This window comes from Mus caroli, unplaced genomic scaffold (assembly GCF_978045245.1).
Source record: "Mus caroli unplaced genomic scaffold, Mus_caroli_1 scaffold_3, whole genome shotgun sequence".
NCBI lineage: Eukaryota > Metazoa > Chordata > Mammalia > Rodentia > Muridae > Mus > Mus caroli.
The window spans coordinates 135,752,708-135,760,055 of NW_028227258.1; the positions used below are offsets into that span (position 1 = coordinate 135,752,708).

The 7,348-nt window shown below is 39.3% G+C and overlaps 1 non-coding gene across 1 annotated transcript; it reads right to left on the reverse strand.

The window, feature by feature from the left end:
• Positions 1 to 6,526: 6,526 nt before the first annotated feature.
• Positions 6,527 to 6,670, reverse strand: LOC115030732 (small nucleolar RNA SNORA48). The gene has a single exon (XR_003836328.1). It is a non-coding gene; the product is annotated as a small nucleolar RNA SNORA48 (small nucleolar RNA).
• Between the last annotated feature and the right edge of the window lie 678 nt (positions 6,671 to 7,348).

The following is a 7,348-nucleotide window of genomic DNA, read 5'->3' on the forward strand; positions in this document are numbered from 1 at the left end:
AGTTAAATTCTACTAAGCACTTAGAAGAAACATTTGAAAAAAATAATAATCACATTAAGAAATAGCCTTCCAATTGTTTAAGTTCCAAAACTGATTTGGAGTTCCTGATTTATGAGTTCAGTCTTCTAGACAGAACAGTGAATAGAATATCACTTAGTCCTCAAATCAGCATGTGTGAAGCTACCAAGCTCACCCTTCTTTTGGTGAGTGTGTGCATGCATGCAGGCATGTGTGTGTGTGTGTGTGTGTAGTATGTATGCATACATGTGAGTGTGTCTATAATGTGTGGGGGAGAGGGGAAGCTCACAGATACATGTACACCATGGAACAGTGGGAATGTGGGGGCCACGGGGCAGCCTGGGTATTGGTTCTTGTCTTCCATCTTGTTTCTTGTTTGTTATATAGTTTCTCTGTGTTGTTTGGCACTGCACGCACAAGACAGGCTCACCTACCAGCAAGGCTCCAGAGACGCTCCTAATTTGATCTCCTGTCTCTGTAAGACACTGAGATTACAGACATGCAATAGTGCTCTCAGATTTATGCGGGTTCTGGAGATTCAAATGTAAGTGCTCACACTTGTCCAGCGAAGTGTTTTATCCACTAGGCTACGTTCTCAGACTTCAGATCAACAGAGAGAGAGAGAGAGAGAGAGAGAGAGAGAGAGAGAGAGAGAGAGAGAGAGAGAGAGAGAGAGAGAGAGAGAGAGAGAGGAGAGAGAGAGGAGGGATAAGAGAGAAAGAAAGGGAGAGGAAGGGATGGAGGGAGGGAGGGAGGGAGAGAGAGAGAAGAAAGGGGAAGAAGTTTAGTTTCTTTTGATGTAAGTATGTAGAAAATACAATTCATTCATTCACCCAAGGTCATTTTCTTGAAAGAGTCACATTCTCTTGTTCTCTGTTTAAAACCACTCCGTCTGTGGTATAGGTCCTGTAAGGAACATAGAAATTCTAAGATGAATCGTTTTAGCATTTTTGATATGCACAATGGCTGGTAGAGCTCAGTTTTACAGTAGCTTGCAACACTTTGACAGTGTGTTTTTTTAAAAAGCATCTTTTACAAACTCTCAAAGCACTTTACGTTTGAGACATTAAAAGCTTAAGAGAAAATGAGTTAGAAATCTGGAGCAGTGGGAAGCATAGATCAATTTGAGAGTAATTACTTCAATTATTTCTAATAAAATCATTTTGTATTAAGTGAAAATAGTTTTAAGTTTTAAGTATTCATTGAGGATTAACACTGGTATTCTCAAGCCTTTATCTTTCTACAAAAATGACTGCCATTATTCTATATCGAGTTAATAGACATTTGTAGGTGTTTCTTGAGTTAAAGGAAAGTATATAATTGCTTATACTAATCAAGAAGGACAACCAAGCTTAAGTTTTATTAAGTGTGGTCATACAGTAATAAAAAACCTAGGAATATGAATGACCAATTCCTTCCAAGGGCCATCAGTTAGTATTAGATCCATTTCCCAGCCAAACATTTAACTCCAGTGTGATATTTCTCGACCTTGAATTGTTTGGTGATAACCTTGAACTTTTTAAGAATGCAGACGTTGGAATTAGTTTCAAGTTGGAATTAGTTTCAAGCCATAACTTAACAATCATGAACTGTGACCTTGAGGAAGGCATTTAGATAGTTTGTGCCTCCAAGAACCCACTGATTTGGGCTTTTTGATCTAGGATTTCACACTGTAGGTCAAGCTGGCCCAGAACTCACTGTGCATCTCAGGTTCGCCCCAGACTTCATGCAGCCTTCCTACTGCAGCTCCCAGATTCCTGGCTTACCAGTGTGATCTGCCATGCCCAACTGGGACTCTTTGTCTTTGAGAACATGGGTTCATTTATCAAGATACAAGGTATAACTGAAGAAATAACTTTCAGGGGTGCTGTATTTCGTTTTTAGGTTTGAGGGTTTTTGTTGTTACATTGTGTCTTTGGTTTTGTGGTTGTTATTGTGGGTTTTTGTTGGTGTTCTTGTTTTCTGTTTTGAGAAAGAATTTAAAGTTGGGGGGCAGTCGGAAGGAGGAGAGGATTTGCAAGGACTTGGAGAAAGGAAGACTATGATAAAAATATATTTAAATTTAAAAATCTTTACGTAACAAAAATATAATAATAAAAAGAAATGAAAACCTCTAAAATATTTTGTGCCTCAGTTTCCATTTCTAGACACTGGCAGTGATAACATCCAGTTTGTTGTCCTGTCATGTGTATGTGACTTAACACACTGAAGTGCACGGAGCACAGCCTGTTGAAAGCTAACACTTAAAGACAGGCTGTTGGAGCTGTCATCTCTAAGATCTCGGAAGCCCCGTTATTTTATTGCTCTGCGATCTCCTCTCTGGCCTTATATGAGCCATAAGCATAAGAGACTTGAGTGTTTACAAGGCATGTCTACCTTGCTGCCAACAGTGACGTGACTTAGCACTCCTAGCAGATGTGACGTCCAGGCAGACATTAGTTTGTACAGCCTAACTTATGGGAAAGTTGTTCCTTAAATGAGAGAAGTTTTGGGCATAGATCCCACAAGTCCTGGTGTCTTTCCATAACAAATAAGCTAATTTATCCCCTTCAAATGTGTGTGCATGTTTCATTTTTATAAATAATAATTCTATTTTTGAGACTTTCAGACAATGAACTTGGTCACATTTCCCCTTTCCCTCCAGCTCTCCCAGATCCAGCCTCTGCACCCTCACCTCCTCCCCATTTAACTTCATCCAAGTTTAATTTTATTTTTTGAACTAATTGAGCCCAATTTTATATGTGCACTTTTTAGTAGTTTATGGATCAAAACTTCTAATTCCATTTCAGTGAAGAATTAATATAATTATGCCTACCTTGTAAACATAATTTTATTTTATTATTTCTCAAGATATTCTTATGTAGCGATAAGCTGAATGTCTGATTCATAGTATAATTTAATTCTAAATACAAAGCATTCCCAGCCATCAAATCTGAGAACATCCCACAATGAAGTGATATGCCAATATTATTAATTTTGTATTTTGGATATTTGCATTCTTAAAAAGACTTTATCTTCCTCAACATGTTTTCTAAACAACCAGGTAAATTGTTCCTATCTCACCAAAAATCCCAATTGCTTTTCTTCAAGAATTTCTTAAAATATTTGTAAACATCTACTAGTAGTAGTCACCAAGAATTTCTTGTTTACCATAAGACATTTAGACACAAAATGTCAATTTAAAGAAATAATCATATTCTCATTTAGGTTTTTGTTAGTTTATTTATTTGATCTGATTTGTGTGATCCGCCTGGCTATGTGTGTCACTGAAGAGTGGTTGAATATGCTAACTCAAAACACTCTATCAGGATGACTTTTAATCAGTTGTGGAAAGCCTGCTCTAGCTGGCTTCTCCTTTGTCCTGAAAGAAAGCAGCGCTTATGTCATGATGGGCAGACATGGAGACAGAGTGCTTTGCTAGCTAGGGTGACTTAGTCTTTCTCCACTAGCCTGCATGGTTCAGTTCCTTCACACAATGCCTCTCTTCTTTGTAGCTCATTGTCAGCTAAGAGGCTCTGACACAATTTCATCTCCTTATAAAGGTGGGCATATCATGAAACACTGACATTAAAATCTTTTGTATGTTTCTTTGTTTTTTTTTTTCTTTTAAAGAACTGGGTAAATAGTATTTCTTTTCTTCTTAGACTGTCCTATTAGAGGACCTGATGTCTCTCCATTTGTCTCTATACTTTGATTCTGAACCACAGAAATTTATTCCTTATTAAAACATTGATCAGTGCAGGGCATAATGGCACATGTTTTTATTCCCTGATGGAAGCAGAGGGAGGACGGATCTCTATGGGTTTGAAAATAGCCTAGTCTACATAGAGAGTTCCAAGACAGCCAGGGCTACATAGAGAGACTCTAGATCAATCTATATCTATCTATATCTATATCTATATCTATATCTATATCTATATCTATATCTATATCTATATCTATATCTATATCTATATCTATATCTATATCTATATCTATCTATCTTTCACAAAACAAACAAATTAAACAAATGATAAAGAACATCTCATGGTGAAAGTTCTACCATGTCCCACAGTGTATCTAGTGTATCTGTCTGTCCACACATCTTCATGATTATATATATATATATATATATATATATATATATATATATATATATATAATCGGTGATTGAAAATATAAAAAGTGAAATAGTATTTCCTGACTTGAAGACTTTGTTTTGATGTAATTGGTTTGAATAAAATATAAATATTAAATGATGTTTCAATAAAAACTCAACTTTGTTTCTTGTCCTTTTTTTTCTTTCCTTCAGTTGACCCACAGCGTTTTCAGTATGTTAGTAAATTAAATGTTTCTCAAGTGCCATGGTGTGTAATAATACATTTTCTCCCTTTTCCAATAACGGTATCAATTGATTGTGAGGTCAAGCTGTAGAGTCGACATGTAACTTGACCTCCTACAAATCTCAAGAATGCCACATTCATTCCCGATGACAAATGGACCCCCGTGAGGCTGACCTTGTGTCTGAAATCCCCACTTTTACCTCTGGCCTGGTGCCTACCTGCATGGTAATTAGTTAATGCACTGTTTTTCTGGTTCAGTCAGTTGTTACCCATAGCAGAGTCTTCACCATGTTTTAATTGGCCATTTTGTTTGTTTGCTTGCTTTGTGTGTGTTAATAACTAGCAAAAACAAAAGCTACCATATCCCCACGGTAACCATTATTAGCTCAATTTTGGCCAGTAATGATCTCAATTTGTCATTTTATCCTGGCCTGGCTTCAGGAATCTAGCTTTGGCTGTATATTTTTGCAAATTTCCACGAGCTATTTTTTTATAAGAAGATTAAAAAAAAAAAAACCTAGCACCCACAGTGATAATGCAATAGTGTTTCATGTATTCATAAACATAAGCAATAAATCTAATTTACGCTCCTATGATGACTACAAAAGTGATGTGGACTATTTTCTTTTGTTTATGATATATATTTCTTTTTTCTTTGATATGTTTTTAACTTTTGTTGATTGTCAGTTTCATGTCATGCACCCCAGTCCCATTCATCTCCCGTTTTAGTATCCTCATATCTTCCCATGTCACCTTTGTAACCTCCCCATCACAAAACACAAAACAAACCAACAAATTAAACAAAAAAAATAAATAAATAAAAAACATCTCATGGTGAAAGTTCTACCATGTCCCACAGTGTATCTGTCTGTCCACACATCTTCACTTGCAAATGTTCCTTGCAATGAGTCATTGGTCTGGTTTGAGGTCTCTGGCTTCTGTGACACCATCAATATTGGATCCTCACTGGGACTGCTCCCAGTTGTCCAGTTGCCCTGTGTGATGGAGATCCTATAGTTTTGGACTACCAGTACTGGCCACTTCACTGGTCACAACTATTCACAGATAAAGATTTTGGGTTGGGCCAACTCAGAACCTTGGATCTAGGTCTGAGTGGTGGCTGAGCTGGTCAGCCTGGGGCACAGCTCTCCCTTATCTACACCACCACAGCAAGCTTTCCAGCACTGCTCCGGCTAGGCTACCCAGTGACACTATCAAAAAGAGGCAGGGTTAGCTACCCTGCTTTCATGTCCTCAGAGCTAGGTCACCTGCACATACTCAGAACTTGCCCAGACAAAATGCAGGCTTACTCTCCCAAGTGCTGCTGACCGCACAGGTCTAGTCTGAGACAGCTCTTCCTTTCTCATACCCTCTGGGCAGCTTACCTGTGCCTTCACCATCAGGGCCAGCTCCACTGTGATGCCCAATCATGGTGCAGGGCCCTCTCTACCAACTGCTACAGCCAGTGAGCCTCATCACCTGGGGCCAGCTCTCTCAACTGCTACAGGTGTTAATGGGTGAGGTGCAGGAATGGCATGACCCCCCTGCCCCCAAGCCACCTCGTGTCAGATCTCCCATGCTCTCATCCTTGGGCTTAGCTCACCTGGGCCCTTACCACCAGGATCATCTCTTCTGTACTGTACAGATGAGATCCAAGGCCTGCTCTCTAGACTGCTATTGATGGTAAGAGATATGACCAGTCACAACAAATGATGGGTGGGGTCTGTTCCAAATAGCCCCTGGTCATCCACATGGTTTCTAGTTATAATATGAACCATAGACATAGAAAGTGATGTCTATTGCTGAATATCCACAGACACAGACATGGCCTTCAGCTGCAGCTTGGTCTGGGGACTTCACTATGGACCCAGGTGGCAAGGCTGGACATTCACAACAAGCTATTCCTTTCCACCCTCGAGTCTCCAGTCCCATTTCTCTTCATTATGTTCAAGCTGCTCCACTTCTCTTTCTCTTCCATCTGTCTACCACACACTAGTACATTGTGGTGGTACCTGCTGCAGTCTGGCCATGCTGGTAGGCTGCTGGGTGATATTCTCTGGCAAGCAGTATTTGTGGTCTACCTGTGACAAGTGCTGGAAGGCTGGGCTGTGGGTGACAAGGTGGTCTGCAGGTCTCTGTCTTCCTCTAATCTCAATGCCAGGATTTGATTTGATTTATTTTGAGTTTTATGTGTCCTAGGCATAAAACAGCTTTGGCCACCAAGCCAGGCATCAAGCTGGGATGAACAAGGGATTGCCAACTGCTTGGCTCCTGACTGATATAGGAACAGTACTACCAACAAGATATCTCTTAACCCTTTTCCAGGGGGTACCTTTTCCTTTCTAAGATTTGTGTCTGTGGTGTGTGTGTGTGTGTGTATCCATGTATATGTGTGTATATGCCCCTGTGTGTGTATATGTGTATGTGAAATTTCATAAAACTTCCTTAATTTACATAGCTGAAATCCATAAGACCAAGTTGATCTTGGATTGCAAAATTCCTGGGAGCATTTTTCACCCTAAAGTGGTAAGTTTGCATAGTGTTAACTGTGTAATAATAGGAAGCAAGGATTTGATCTTTAGTACTGTAGTAGTTTGAACCTCATTCTATAAACAGTGAAATAGCTGATTGTTTCACCCTCATTAAAAGTGCAGAGTGGTAAAACTTAACCCACTAACAATGTGAGAAAACAAGGAAACTTTTCTAGCTTGCCTTGGTGTTTAACTGAAAAAGAATTTAGAGAAATGGTCAGTAAGGACCAATACTGTGCATGCGTGAAGTGAGATCCAAGGTCTCCTCCTAGTCACATTCTTAGAAAATCAGGGATCAAAAGATGCTGCTGCACAAGCATCATAGGTGCCAGGACCATGGCTCTCAGCACAATTAAAAATGAGGCATCTGGAATTTCTCTTGAAACCCCTTAGAACTGGCCCCTATAGAAGATTATAAAGACATGAACTGTTCTCACCACTACAATTTGGCTTCAAAGAAGTTCTATCAGTAGAAGA